This window comes from Sinocyclocheilus grahami, unplaced genomic scaffold (genome assembly GCF_001515645.1).
Source record: "Sinocyclocheilus grahami isolate Dianchi unplaced genomic scaffold, SAMN03320097.WGS_v1.1 scaffold213.1, whole genome shotgun sequence".
Lineage (NCBI taxonomy): Eukaryota > Metazoa > Chordata > Actinopteri > Cypriniformes > Cyprinidae > Sinocyclocheilus > Sinocyclocheilus grahami.
This window is the reverse complement of record NW_015505392.1, coordinates 368,830-385,213: the sequence shown is the minus strand read 5'-3', so window position 1 is coordinate 385,213 and position 16,384 is coordinate 368,830. Positions and strand designations below refer to the sequence as shown.

General features: G+C 38.4%; 1 protein-coding gene across 1 annotated transcript in view; it reads right to left on the bottom strand.

Moving 5' to 3' along the window:
* The window catches only part of LOC107596035 (nuclear receptor coactivator 2), a 105,971-nt gene that overhangs the window by 70,503 nt on the left and 19,084 nt on the right, over window positions 1–16,384 (bottom strand). Inside the window, exon 2 of the mRNA XM_016286634.1 lies at window positions 6,003–6,089. The gene's annotated coding sequence lies outside the window, so the exon portion shown is untranslated. The remainder of the gene's footprint in view (window positions 1–6,002; window positions 6,090–16,384) is intronic.

Genomic DNA, 16,384 nt, shown 5'->3' with positions numbered 1-16,384 from the left:
TGTTTCGTTGTGAAAGCGAAACTACTTTGTTTGGCCTTCCAAAAGAGGACACGACTAGAAATCAGTGGTTAATTTGTATTTACAACACTGTTACAGAACAGTTTAACCCAAATATTCAGATGTGTCCAGCGCATTTTATGGAGGACTGTTCTCCTGATCCTGGTAGAGTAGACTACAATGCCGGCTGTTCCAAATCACAGACTGTAAGTAAGTTTTTTTTATATTTAAAGAATTTGCCACTGACGATTCAAACGTGAGTTTTGAGCAGTGTAGAGTAGCGCTTGTTGTTTGTCATTTCTCCGATCACAAATGCAGACAAGGTTTTAGGTTACGCTCCAGCCGGACAGGGCATCATAATATGGTAAGGGGCGTAACATTTCCGTCACACGGTTGAGGTATTCGGTCAATCACAACGCACTGGATAGCTGGCCAATCAGAGCACACCTTGCTTTTCAGACCGATGAGCTTTGTAAAAATCGACACATTTCAGAAAGGCGGGGCATAGAGGAGAAACAATAATGTACAGTATGTGGAAAATAATGTGTTTTTTTAACCTTAAACCGCATAAACACGTTTCATTACACCAAATACACAAAATAATGTTCTTTTTAGCAACATCATATGACCCCTTTAATATATATAAAAAAACCATAAAATATTAAAATCACTATTTTATTCCAAAAAATAATAACACAAATGATAAGATAAAACTTCCAAATGACTTATGATTATGATATTTATTTGATACTATATCAGGACAGTTGTATCAACTAATAGCCCCTCCCACCCACACCCAAAATAAAATCTGTATACTAAACAAATATCCTTATATTGTTTATTAAATTCGTTCCAGAAGAAGTTTGTATATTAATCACAGAAGTTTTGACTAAAAGCCTTCTTCAATGTCAATAAAAAAAATAACATGGATTTTATTTCTGATTTTAATTCATCATAGAATAAGTGCATTCATTGTGTATTAAAGTTAAAGTACTTGCTAAACCATCAGCTTAAAATGCAGAAGATACACTATAGTCTTGAGCCTCCAGCTCCTACTGTGGGATGGATACTGTGGAAGGTTAACACGGCGCCTACCAAAAGACAGAGGGTTAAACTTGCCAAACAAAGCCCAACAGACATCTCAAGAGAGGAGCAGAGGAGGGAGACTCAATCCATCATTCTCCTGGAGTAGACAAAGAGGCAGCTTTCACCAAAGCTTCATGCGCCATCCCTGTAATCTTGTGGCTTGAAAAGCTCAGAGGGATCAAGACTGGTGACACACCCTGTGCTTGTAGGGCTCTCGGACATGGCAAGGGCACCACTTCTGCATCGGTCCAGGGGTCTTAGAAGGGTTTGTATAATGACTAGCCTTGAACAATGTCCTTGCTTGACCCTCCTATACAGACCGGAGTGCGATTCAAACTGAGGGGAATTGCATCATAATCATACATTAAAGCTCGCCATGTAAATCCAACCTTCGCGCTCATCTGATGGCACCGGGCCCAAATCCAGCTCAAAGGTGAAATTAGTTAAATATCTGGGTGTTTGGGGGGGGTGGAGGTACGCAAAGCCAAAATACACAAGAGTGTGTGGAGCTGTTGTGAGCAACCCACAGCTATTACCCAACATTACTGATTACAATGTGGAGAGATCCCTAAGGTCGATGGGGATCGTGGTTATGCCGAACAGATGGGCTTTTATTAGTAGCGAGTGTCTGAGGGAGATTTGCAGGAGATTCTGTGTTTACAGCTTCTTCAGCTGATGATAATGAGCCCGAAGACGAAACGTCAGCTAGCGAGAACGAGCAGAGACAGGAAGTGAAGGAAATGAAACCAATCAGTGCTGATGGAGAATATGTGAAAGACTTGAAAACAGTCTAGCAAGGAAATGTAAAAAAACAAGCGGCGGATGAGAAGGGGGGGTGGGGATGGCAACGAGTATATGACTGAGATAGTGAGAGAGAGGAAGAGAGGAGGAGGGGAGATTGACATTCTCTCCTGCCCAGAGCCGCAGGCCTGGTCTCCAGCCACTGTCCCAGATGGCTAGACTGAGAGAGGGGAAGAGAGATGTTCCTGCCACTCATAAGCTCTACAATTACTGAGAACGTAATGGTCTTAAAGTACCAGCATCAAGCAGGCCCAAAAAACCAACGTCCATTTACCAAAGCTGATCATATTCATGAATCTTTTAAACTGACAGCCACTTCAAGTTGCCACAGGGAGAGCGCTGTATAATAAACACATTAAGCGGCAAACGGCGGATCTGGAGCGGCTCGCGGGCACAGGACGCTCGTGGCTTGAATGGATTTCCCTTATCTGTCCATCAAAAGTGTACCGTTTGCTCTAGCACTGAGCCTGTCGGAACATTTCGAAATGATGGGTTAACTGTATTCCCATAACTGAAAATGTAACAGAGGGGGTTAAATCTCTGATGTGTATTGATGGGTTTTGGGTTACAAGAGGCACAGATGCAGTGAGAAAAATCAATAAACTTCTCTAGTGCATGCTAGGTGGGAGGGTCCACATTCTGCAGCTGACAAACCCGAGCTCGGAAGATTAGATCGCTGATGAGCTTAAATACCACCTCCGTGTTTGGTCGAAAAATTCTGAACTTGTGTCCCAGCCTCTCTGAATTACTTAAAAGAAAGAGTTTATGGAAGAAGGGTGTTGTAAACAGCTGCCTCACACTGATGTTCTAATACAACATCTTAACCTACACTAAATAATATTGAACATTAGTTGAGCAAGATGTGTTTGCCACATCCAGAAAGCTAACTGTAATTTTTAAAGGTTTCTGTAAACACAAATGTCAACCAGTTCAAACTAGTTCAGGAAAGTGTTAAGCTAATAGAGTGCTGCAGGGATGATTTTTGTAAGCCAACCTGGAAGTTAGCATCCCCCTGGATCCCTCAAAAAAAAAAAATGCTGTATGATTTCCATTGGCTTTTGGAATATTATAGAAAAGAGGCTCAATGACCAAAGGGTTTATGATTTTTACACGTTCATCAAGATAATCTTAACAAATAAACACAACTTTATGAATTTTATAGCCTAAATATAGTCGGCAGAAATAAAAAGCTGAAGTTATAAATGAACTACACCACAATTGCATGACTTCAACGTTATCATCACACAGAGCTGCTGGCAACTCTTTCAATCTTTATTTAAAATCGACAATTTGGAAAGTTCGAGTTCGAGTAGTTTGCACGAGCATGAGTAGAAACGCAACAAGGCTGTAAAATCAGACAAGTGAGTAGACGACTTTTCCTGTTCGGCGTCATGATATTTATTGCCCCTGACAAACATTGTAGTCCCATTTAGCCACTTTTTAGCAACTGCCTTTTCCAAGACATTGAATATTATGCCATAGAATAAATGTGAAAATATCTTGAGCTTGTGTAAACCACACACTTTATTTCAGGCAAATTTCACCGACAAAAACTCTAACTTGTTTTGGTGTTTTAGGACTCATTCCTGTATGACAAAACAAAACAATAAACGGACTAATTCTGATTAAAAAATATCCAATATCACTGCTAATGCATAATGCATAGGAAAACACTCTCAACTACATTTGGGCTCTAGCATTAGCATTAGAATTAACTGTCTACTGTTTGTTTTCTTTTTCAGGTCAACTGCTGTAATGATGTAGCGACAGTTTGAAAAGAATCTTGCAGAGCAAGTTAGATCTCATCAACATGGTTACAGCTAGTTACCTGAATAACAACACATCCCCTGATAGCACACGTACATCACGGAGTCAGCTATTTGACGTCTGAATTTACATCTGCAATACATATTTGTGGGATGTAACTACACTGCCTAGTCAATGTGCAAGTAATTTAAGTGCTGCACGGTTAACTGTTCAAGGCTTATTTATAAGTGACGGTGATTTCTAAATACAGAATAGGTTCCTTTAAGGGCTATAGATGTGTTGATGGTTAACTTGCATTAATATATATATATATATAGAGTGTCTTTGCAAGATATGGACAACGCTGAGGAGTTGACACCGCATGCAACACTCAGCATAACCTGACACATGGGCTGGAATGCACATAGAGAAAACAAGTCAGTCGAAGATCTTTCATGATTCTTACATAATCATCTGGATACTATGATTGTGCACTTGAAATTCCAATTACATATTTCCAGCCAAATTTTAAATCAAATTTCACATTTTATTTCTCTTTTTTGTTGCTGTAATGTGTTGTGTGAATCACAAAACCTGCTCAGAGCACATCTTGAGAAACGTGTACATTATAGACACTTCTGATGGGCCCTAATATGAACACATACAGTCTGCGGTGGTTTGTAATAAACTGTTTTACATAATGGCAAATATATGTGGCTGTTACACGTTCTCACACAAAGTTAATAGCACAAATATAGTGTATGCGGTTCATCACCTCCAGATGAGAAAATAACAAACATATTTTTAAAAAACTGTTAACCATCATACACTCATTCAAAGGACAGTTATGACAATATCATTCTCAGATTTTTAAAGTATTCAAAAAAGGCAATGAGCAAAATGGACCAAGAAATACATATTTTATTTTAATATTTCAAATCTTATTATTCTACTCATTTACAGTAGCCTTAATTTTACAGCAATAATTTTACTATATTCTTCCAAGTTCATTGTGAAAAAAGTTGCTTCCTGAAGAGTATGCGTATTAATCTCACAATATACTGTAAGTAACAAGAACAAAACAGACAATTAAACTGTTAATCTCGATTAACTGAAATGACAATTAACCGTCAGCTAAAATTTCACGCCCTGCTTGCTTGCATCAAAATTAAACACTTTGCTTTTGGTTTTTCTAAGGTGTACGCAATGGTCAGTTCATGGAGGAGGAGGAGAGAGAGCCGTGTGCAAACAGCTTATCCTCTCACTGTCATCTGTTCTTAATGACAGCTGACAAACTACTAATGCAAATCCCATCTGAGCAGCTACAGCTGCCCCACCCCCCAGCTTCCCTTGCCCTCCTCATACAGGAAAATCCAGCCCCAACAGCCCCTCCTACCCTGCTACATACACAACCAATGAAAATGCTTGAAAATTCCTCTGCTCACAGCGAGCGCTCTTCTTTTAAACCAAGACAATACCCTGCTCTTCAGTCACATGACAGTAGAGAGCAATGGTTCAAGCAGAGCAGGTGGCGACTGTGTCATCCACAAGCAGCCAAACACATGCTCACTTGCGGCTGCTATTCTGAGTGCCACTTACTGGAGTTGTACAATCAAACTAATGACTGAATCTATGAATGCATGCCAATAATAAATATATATAAATAAAAATAAATATTTAAATGTATAACATTATTAATTGTAAAAATATATTTAAAATTTTAAATTACCTTTTTAATACATTCGTATTAAATATTTGAATATCTAAAATATAAAAATATATAGAAATATATTTTATATATTCATAAATAATATTTACATGTGTTTTGAATACATATATAATATTGCATATAAATGTATTTATTTCTCATTTTTATTTATATATTATATAAAAATGCATAAATATAAATACATACATATATTTTGTTATATTATATTAGTAAATGTATAAACACAAACTGTTATTAATTATAAAAATATATTTAAAAATAAAATATATATGTATATATAATTTTGCATACGTATTTATCGAGTCTGAGCTTTTAAAAGTTAGAAACCATTGTTTTAGAGGAATAAAAGACAGAAGGAAAAATGGAAGTGATCAAGGATGCAAACAAGAGAGAAAACAAGGTTCCTTTTTTGCTGCTCAAACCAAATACAGGGAGGAAATGACGTCACGCCTCCCACACAAACCACACCAACTCACACTTTCAATTGTTTCGCAGTATATCACACAAGTGTTTTCTTCATCTTCTCACTATGTAGTTTCATAAACACACATTAGACCTTCAATGTCATGAATTAACCAACAATCTGATAGAGGAAAGTGTGAGAGAAAGTGACTGTGTGTTCATCACAGGTTGCTAAGCTCACCTTGGCTTCAGTCCAGACTCGGCCTCAGGGCATTTCCGCAGCAGTGGGACCAGTGGAAATCTTTGCGCATTATTCACTTCTCTCAGTCTGTGGAAGAGCAAAACCCTCCAGTCAAGATCTCATCCAAGGCTCAACACAAGCAATGCAATACAGTACACATCAAAACCTTATTAATATTGATTGATTTGCAGTTTGATGTGCAATTTTATTTAGGGCTGAACGAGTCATTGCATTTGCGTTAATATCGCGATATGAAAAAAAAGCAGCAGTGGGACCAGTGGAAATCTTTGCGCATTATTCACTTCTCTCAGTCTGTGGAAGAGCAAAACCCTCCAGTCAAGATCTCATCCAAGGCTCAACACAAGCAATGCAATACAGTACACGTCAAAACCTTATTAATATTGATTGATTTGCAGTTTGATGTGCAATTTTATTTAGGGCTGAACGAGTCATTGCATTTGCGTTAATATCGCGATATGAAAAAAAATGAGATTTTTCAATCGCAGAGGCTGTGATTACACTCAGTCACGTGACATGCGAGAGTAAAGAGGTGTGTTCGACTTGAAGATCGATCGGTGTATGACATCAAATACGGCGAGAGAAAGCATGGAGACGTCTGCGCTCTCTTATAGCTCTCGCAGTACTTTGATGACACACACCAATCGGTCTAAGCAGCGCTGCTTCAAGTCGAGCGCAGGCCATCAGCAGAAAAAGAAAAGAAATAAAACAGTAAACAGCCAAAGGACATAACTTAGAATGGGAGATGGATCGGTTTGTGAAAGGGAAGAGAAAAGCCATAGTCGCAGACCCAGGCAGGTGCTGGTCATTCAAAAGCTAAATGCAGAAAATATGATGAGGCATATCTTGCTCTCGGCTTCACTCACCGTGTCTATACCGGACGCTACAGATGTCGTGTCGCGCCGCAACAGCTCTACACTGGACGCGACAAAGCGACCGTTGCAAATCATTTTAACTTTGTGTCAGTACGTCATAAATAGAACACGGCATAAGTTTAATGTTGGGTTTTGTCGCGCCGCATCTAGTGTAGACAGCGTCACTGATTATAACGGTTCTACTGTATTTTACCGCTCGCGTCCGGTGTAGACATGTTGTTGGTGAGGAGGAAAGCCTGTGTGTATCCTTAGCGGACAGCATGAAACCCACAAAAAAATGAATAAATAACAGAGAGAGAATAATAATAACGGTTACTCTCATATGCTATTTTTCAATGTTTCAAGTGATGCATGTGTTTTTTTCCCTGTAGGTTTTTTTTAATTAAAAAAGCATTAATTTTTCATGTTTAGTGAAATTATTTGGTAGTCTTGAGGTGAGATTTTTTTTTAATAGGTTTAAAGGGGGGCGCGACCAAAAAAAGTTTGAGAACCACTGGTCTAAAGTTAACAGACAGTGTTTAGTGCAGTCCACATGTTTATGTTTATTACAGTGACTTTGAATTACCTAAAGTAGTGTGGTAAAGCAAAAGATGAATGCGGCCAAGTACTGGGATATCCTGGACGAAAACCTTCTCCAGAGTGCTCAGGACCTCAGACTGGGCCGAAGGTTTATCTTCCAACAAGACAATGACCCTAAGCACACAGCTAAAATAATGAAGGAGTGGCTTCACAACAACTCTGTGACTGTTCTTGAATGGCCCAGCCAGTTCCCTGACTTAAACCCAATTGAGCATCTCTGGAGAGACCTAAAAATGGCTGTCCACCAACGTTTACCATCCAACCTGACAGAACTGGAGAGGATCTGCAAGGAGGAATGGCAGAGGATCCCCAAATCCAGGTGTGAAAAACTTGTTGGATCTTTCCCAAAAAGACTCATGGCTGTATTAGATCAAAAGGGTGCTTCTACTAAATACTGAGCAAAGGGTCTGAATACTTAGGACCATGTGATATTTCAGTTTTTCTTTTTTAATAAATCTGCAAAAATGTCAACAATTCTGTGTTTTTCTGTCAATATGGGGTGCTGTGTGTACATTAATGAGGAAAAAAAATTAACTTAAATGATTTTAGCAAATGGCTGCAATATAACAAAGAGTGAAAAATTTAAGGGGGTCTGAATACTTTCCGTGCCCACTGTGTATATATATAAAAAACTCTGTTATCAAAATGTATTTATTTATTATTATTATTTTTGCTTTTAGGGTGAAATATGACCTGGACATATTCTTGACAAGTTTCTTATCATTAGCTCACTTATATACATTTTTAGAGCGTTTTGAGCAAATAACCTTCATGTTTTGAGGCCACACCGTCAACTGACCTTGAAGTAAACATTAAGGTTTGTATGACAGCAGATTCTATGACATCACTTCCCTGTCTGTCTTGTGAGAGCAGAGCCCTGTCAGCTGTGAGCACAGCACTTGAGCTGTCCTCTATCAGAGAGCTATCAGCCAATCAAAGATACAGCTGAGTATTCCCAGACCTATCAGGAAGAGTGTGGCTATTCTTAATAACGACACCTTGCCGGCACCGGTTCCGAGAGGACTCCGGCTCCGTTGGGTGTTACTGAGAAGACCCACAAAGGTCAACGATCGGGTGGCATTCATGGCTTATGTCCTTGGGACCCATATGGAGAAGCCTTTGCTTATAAATTGTCCAAAAAGAAATAAGGACAGGCAATGGATATCAATGCAAGTGAATAGTTCACCTCCAAAATAAGATACTGTTCACATGGTTGATAGTGGTTTGCCATATGTGCACCTTTCAAATGAACATTCTTCTGATGAATTTGAGTTTTTTTTTAAAGAAGGAAGATAGACAGTTGTGCTATAGTTAGTAAAACACAATGAGACCATACGGAGCGGTCATGTTTTTCAGGCAATTAGCTTAAGTGAACTACCATATGAGAGCGATCCATCTCTGCAAGCTTGTTGAAAAATGAAGAGTTGGATATAAGTTTTATTCGGCCATCTCCGTCCTGGCCTTCTCAGTAATGACAAGGGGAAAGATCTAATTGATCCCACAATACTCTTTATACTCTTATACCGTCCATTAAAAAGTTCATGAAAGTTGAACACCAAGTGGAGACATAAGGGACAGTTGAATCAGCACACATAAAGTGATCTCAAGAGACTAAATGAGGGAAAAAAATATAACATTAGGCATTCCAGAGAAGATTAAATTTAGCAAAAATATAAAGTACTCTACCGTACAAAAGTTTGGGGTCAGTATATTTCAATATTTTGTAAAGAAGTCTCTTATGCTAACCAAGGCTGCATTTATTTGATCAAAAACACGGTAAGTACAGTAACACTGTGAAATATTATTACAATTTAAAATAAGTGTTTTCTATTTAAATATATTTTAAAATGTAATTTATTATGGCAAAGCTTAATTTTCTTCAGTGACCTTCAGTGTCACATGATCCTTCAAAAATGTCGATTTGCTGCTCAGGCTACATTTCTTCTTATTATCCACACTTTTAGAAACTCAAATGGTGCCAGAATCCCCAAAATGGTATGAAGCAATCATCACAAACTTTTTTGAAGACTATTAAGGGACGGAAAATTAGCTCAACATCATTAGAAGGGGGAAAAATTGGAGGACAAAAAAAATAACAGGAAGAGAAGGAAAAAAAAAAAAATGACAATCACCATCAGGTTGGTAAAGATTTAATAGTGTTACACACGTCTTCAGGGCCTCTGGTTCCACAAGGGAATCGTTTCAAGCTTATTAGATAGTAACATGAAGTACGCCTTTTTAATTATGTTCAGCAAGTAATTAGTGGAAAAAAGGGTTTAAATCATCTCCTCGATCCCAGAATTAGCCTCTGAGAAGAAAAAAAAAAATTACTTGCCGCAGTAAGTATCATTCAACAAAGTTGAAAGCGCATGTAGAAACAGCCAGAATTCTCCCATTGTGAGCAAATGCCTTTAAAGGGGTTGTTGACTCAGGCAGAAGCTCTCTTGGGAGCTTGTGAACAAATACCTGAGGGGAGGGCCATCCGCAGAGCTGTCACATGATGTCATGTGCTGACCAGATATTGCTACATGTAGTTTCACGGCAGCCGCCCTGCTACAACACCATGCGCACAGTGACAACAACACAAATGGAGAACAAAAAATCTAGCGCTGGGATTCTGATGGGTACATTAAATAAGAAGAATGCTCTGGGCAGGTGTTTCTATGAATAATAATAATAAAAAAAGATTCAATACATAAGTTACACAAGGGTGTAAATGGCTTTAGCAATCTAAATGGCAAACGGAGAAATCATGTGGCCTGTGTAAAAGAAAAAAAAAAGAACATTAAAATGAATCTAGCATATCCAAATCACTATTAATCATAATCAAATAGAGAGAGACACATCAGATGCATTCTGAAAGACTTAATTTATCTTTTCACTGGTCAGGGGGAAGTTAAAAAAAAGTATTTTCTGAGGCCGGAGGAATTTCCCTCAATTTCTTGTGTCACGTGTTTGTTCTAGCCCACAGCAGATCTTAACCCGATTGGTCACTGTAGTTATGGGGTCCCTCAACCATGGTAAATCAGTCAACCGGCTGATTCAACTGTCAGATAGACACAAACCTTTTTGTTTCTGTGGAAATGTCTTTCAAATACCATAAAGTCACAAGCTTTTGTGGCCGTAGAATTGTATATCTCAACTGAAATCAAACAGTCTCAATTGCAGATAAATTTCAAATCAGGTTCCATAACAGCTGCTCCTTACTATTCAATAAGCACTCCACACCAAAGGGCTAGGAAGATCTGACAGCCTCTATCTCTCTCCATCTGCAGTCTGGGTCAAAACAAGTTCATGCCATTGTTACAGTTGTGTGTGTAACACCACAGACCATATTCCCCATCATCTCAACCACTGGCCACTGTGAGGCCTAATACTACAAATGCATAGAAATTATTGACTGAACACTTATTCTCCTTTATAATGTCACTTCAGAAACATATTTCCCTATAAAGATATACCCGAGTAAAGAGACATGTTGAATACACATGACAAACTGAGAGGACAGGACATTAATCTATTTTTTCTTTATCTTTTAAGATGTAGACTGTACTACAAGAGAACATATGGTAATCTGGGGATTCAAAACTTCCTACCTAGTCCAGAAGTTGGTCAAATGTGGGAACTGATCGGTGCTGTTCCCGGTTGTATGTAGCACCTACAGCACTGCACATCCTTCTAAAAGATCTCGAAGTTCAACGAGTGACTGAAGTTCAGTGTTGCTGTTGTTAACTAAAACTCTTTTTCAGTAATTTAAATACAGCTGAAATAAAATAAAATATAAATATTAGATGAAAACTTCTCACAAAAATTGGAAATGTTGCCTTGGAAATTAACTAAAATAAGTTTGTTGAAATACTAAAATTACAAAAAAAATAAAATAAAATTTAAGATATATATACATATATTTTTTTAAATTACAAGTGAACATAAAAGCATAAAAGGAGATTCAAAATATTAATACAAATTATAATAGTACAAAAATAATACTTAAATAACACGTCTTAAGTTTATTTTAAACAAGGTTCATGACTGTTGTTTCAGATCTTAAAGGTACAGTAGGGGATCTTGGAAAATGCTAACTTTAGCCTGATTGCACTGAAAGCGAACGTCCCACCCCCCTGAACGCATTTACGCTCACAGACCAGAGACAACATTTCTACCATATTGCTCCCACAGTTGATTTCTTCACACCAAGCTGCTTACCTATTGCAGATTCAGTCTTCCCAGCCTGGTGCAGGTCTACAATTTTGTTTCTGGTGTCCTTTGACAGCTCTTTGGTCTTGGCCATGGTGGAGTTTGGAGTGTGACTGTTTGAGGTTGTGGACAGGTGTCTTTTATACTGATAATGAGTTCAAACAGATGCCATTAATACAGGTAACGTGTGGAGGACAGAGGAGCCTCTTAAATAAGAAGTTACAGGTCTGTGAGAGCCAGAACTCTTGCTTGTTTGTAGGTGACCAAATACTTATTTTACCGAGGAATTTACCAATTAATTCTTTAAAAATCCTACAATGTGATTTTCTGGATTTTTTTTTCTCATTTTGTCTCTCATAGTTGAGGTATACCTATGATGAAAATTACAGGCCTCTCTCATCTTTTTAAGTGGGAGAACTTGCACAATTGGTGGCTGACTAAATACTTTTTTGCCCCACTGTACATCAGCGGTTCTCAATTCCAGCCCATGTTCCAAAGTGAAGTAAACTTCAACGGATTTCCCCCGCTCAGGGAGTAGGGAGCAATGAACACTGTGTAGGGATCATATCGATCGGAACACAGTTCATGCACGTAGCTCACTTCTAACGAGCTGGCAGAGGACTGGATTAACTGCTGGGCTACATCATGTGTTATTCACCGGTGAGAAACCTTTAAAAGTACTACAATACCAGGAAGGAAAATCGGGTTGTTGATTTTTGTCTGCCATTCTCGCTCTGTCTGCACAGCGTGCGTAAACATGCTGATGACATATCCTGTCTCCGCGAACCCGGTGTGCAGAGGTATGCAGATACATATGTTGACAGGCAGGTAGGAAAGCATATTAAAATGCTCAGACCGAGCGTTTTGATTGGACAAACATTTATTGATCCTACGCCTTCCACAGAATACATAAATACAGACTAATACATTTAGACCACTTAACTTAATGATTGCTATCGGGATGTGAAGAGACTTTCAACCAGCATAACAAACAACAAATAAGTTGTATCAACAATATAATGTTTCATATTGTTCGGTATCGATAATTATTGACATTTGTATAACCTTTTTTAAAACAAAGAGCAATAGAATTTTTTTTTTTTACATTTAACTACTGTATTTTTTAATTATTCAAATCATTGAGACAAGCAACAATTTCTTTAACAGTCAAACACACAATAAAAATTAAACAAATATCTAATTTCTAATGTTTTATATGCAGATTAAATAGGTCATAAGGAAACTTTTGGCTTGTCTCCCGAGGCCACAGGAGGGCCCAATGAGCAAAATTATGCAGCACATTTAAATCGTCAACGCAAGGAAATAAATGTCTATAAAAAAACATGCATTATGTCTAAATTAACTCATATAAATCAAATATGATTTCGCAAATTGCATAAACAATTATGAACAAAACAGCATCACGTATTTATGCATTGCTTAATACAAAGAGCTGAAGCACCCATCCCGCAGATTGCATTAAAAAACATAAGAGACGCAGGAACAAAACATAAACTCGCAACAAATTCGCAACAAATTCGCAACGTTTTTTCTAAAAGTTTAAAATGTTTTAACTTTGCATGACTACATCTCGCGTGAGACGCAAGTGCAGCAGTCATAATTTTGTCCATCTAAAAAAATGCGCTGAATATGCGTTCTGTGTGAATGGCTTGGTTTCGGTTTTCACCTAATCAAGATCTTCTCCGCATTGAGCTTCTATATTTCTCTAATATTTTGAATGCATTACACAGCAGCGGCGCATCTCGTGGACTTGACTAACAAAACATTCAAATGCAACGTCACTTACATTATTATCACCGCATCTCCTGCGCCACTGATGACACTCCCTAACACACTCCTAACATTCAAATGCAAATGTTTATTTTAAATTCGACTAATATTCATTATTTTATTCACAATCTCCTCTTCACAGGCAGGCACAGCACTCAATTCAGCATGTGTTCAGTGTTTGTGTGTGCTGTCTGCGTCACTCATAGCACGTACCTATATCGTGCACTATACTGAATTTTTTTATATCGTTATCGAAGAAGGTGTACCGCCGATAAATATCGATACCGTTTTATCGCCCAGGCTTACTTGAAGACTAGCAAAAAATAAATAAATAAATAAAATAAGTAAATAAATAAATTGCCCATTTAATTCTAAGAGTCACAGAGAAAGGGGAAAAGTTTTTGGCACAAAAATTAAATACATGTGGACCTCAAGGAAGAAATAAAACAAAAAAGAATGCTATTCACAAAATAATGCCACTCAAAAAGGAGTCCAGAAGTTCCCTACAGCTCCTGATACTTTTCAGAAGTCTCACGTATTCAGTCAAGCTCACTTAGCAGCTCTTTGACTAGATGTGAGCGGGATTGTCTAAACCCTGTGTTTGAGGGTAAGTGATCCTGCTCTCTCCCCCATGATCCTCTCTGTTTCCTCCTGGCCTGAAGCAGGTGCAAGTCATCTCAGTGGGGATGTCACTAAAGGCTTATGTCAGGAGAAAGCAGCCAGCTAATCGTACCACTCAAGGGCTAAAGATTAGATTGGCCGTGCAGATTCTTTTACTCACTAAAAACTGACCACAATGGGCCAGGCGCGGAGGCCAAATACAAATTTAACCTTCCATGTCAACATTTTCACTGGCAATCCATCAACTTCTTGATTGTATTAGTCAGACAAAGATTTAAAGCCTCAACTAAGTAAATAACATCACCACACTGTACAGGTCACTGGAGCGAATGAAATTATACACTTAACCAGACTTTTACATTTTTTGAAGAAAATTAGATTTGCACAAACATGCAACACTTACTGCCACATGCTAAGAGTCCCTAACCCCAAGTATGAGCAATAGTAAAAAGCAATGCTTGCCTTAAAGGCACAATATGTAATTTTTGCCACTAGAGGACGCGTATTCAAAACAAACAAAGAAACAAAGGCGTAGTTAGATGACGGCGTGACTGAGTGTGGAATCATGGGAGTTGTCGTCTTCATCCCCACAGCCGAAGCAATCAGATGGGACTCGGGCAGAAATCATGTTCATGGATGAGTTAATGTATTAAAGGGCTGGTTCACTGGTCTTTTTCAAGGCTTGATTGTGTTTATGGGGTGCAGTCTAACATGTGTTAATGCTTCGTTTTTTGAAAAACACATTAGTTTCACATAATTTACCTTTATTCCACACCGCTCTGTCCCTTCTCTGAGAAACGGGCTGAACTTTTTCTGTTTTTATGCAGCCCCGCCTTCAGATATAGGCTATGGGCTCTGATTGGTTAGCTAGCCCAGTGTGTTGTGATTGGCTAAACTGCCTCTAGTGCGCGTCTAACCGTCCCTCACCTCAGCGGCATGTGCTCCGGTTGTAATGTAAACAACGGCGTCTTTAATATCACTTATCAGTTTGAGCCCTATTGAGAAGCAGAGGATATTATTGAAGTAGTATGAAGCAGAGTGAGGCGGAAAGCCGTCACAGCAAAATGAGGCCGCTGAACGAGCGCGACAGACGGCTCGAAAGCAGCTGAGCTTTTATTATGCCACAGTCGACCGCTTCCGCTCCTTCCGGAAAGCAGCGGAAGTAAGCAGTGCTGTTTTATCATACTAGATACATTTGAAAGTTCTGTTATAACGCTACTCTGTGCGGTCGTCACCTGTCTCGTAAAATGCATAGCATATTAAAGCGTCTTTAGTGTTTCCATGTTTTCTACAAAACGAAACCGGAAATCGAGGGGTTATGACGTCATTAGCAGGTGACACAATGACACTATGGACACGGTCCCTAGTTAAAGTTGCTTATTTCTCTGGATTTAAACATTCTTCGAAACATTTGGGATAATGCAAGTACACAAGTCAGCAAAATATATAACACTGTTCTAGTGATTTTTGGATATTTTAATGAAAAAAAACCTTACATATTGTGCCTTTAATGCAGCGTCACTAAATATTGGTCACTAAACAATGCTGATAAGCTTTCTCCTCTAAATTGTCTTGGTCTGTAGACATAAGTTTCTTATCTTAAAAGTCATACGAAATTAGTCTTATCTGCTGAGCCAAAGCCATGAATCTAGCCATAAACATGCTGCTCAGTACCACCAGTCTGGGTGTTAATGTTCCAAAGTTATTGCAGTATTAAGCTGTAAATTCCACAGCATGGTGATTTCACCGAGGTAATCTTGTCTCCCTAAAACAAAACTGAAGCTCTTTCAACACCTCCTTTCAATAATATATTTGTAATCGTGTGCATCCCCTTTTTTGTGTGTTGAATGAGGTAGCTTGTAACCACATTCACACGTGAACCCATGATGAACCTCATGAGCAGTAAAGAGAGAGTCATTTCTTACACATGGGAAACCAGTAAAATTACTTTGGGTCTAAAAGGTGTATCCAAAAAATAAATCAAATCAAAAATTTGTACAAAAGCCACTTTTACGAAAGCAGCTGTAATGAAACACTAAGAGAGAGAGAGAGAGAGAGAGAGAGAGAGAGAGAGAGAGAGAGAGAGAGAGAGAGAAACAGTATTGAAGACTTCTGCTTTAGAACATTGATTTTGAAACTTGTGAATCCATTAGAATCATTAGAAGACAGAAAAACTTTAAAGATTTATTAACATCATAGTATGAAGCAGAGTGAGGCGGAAAGCCGTCACAGCAAAATGAGGCCGCTGAACGAGCGCGACAGACGGCTCGAAAGCAGCTGAGCTTTTATTATGCCACAGTC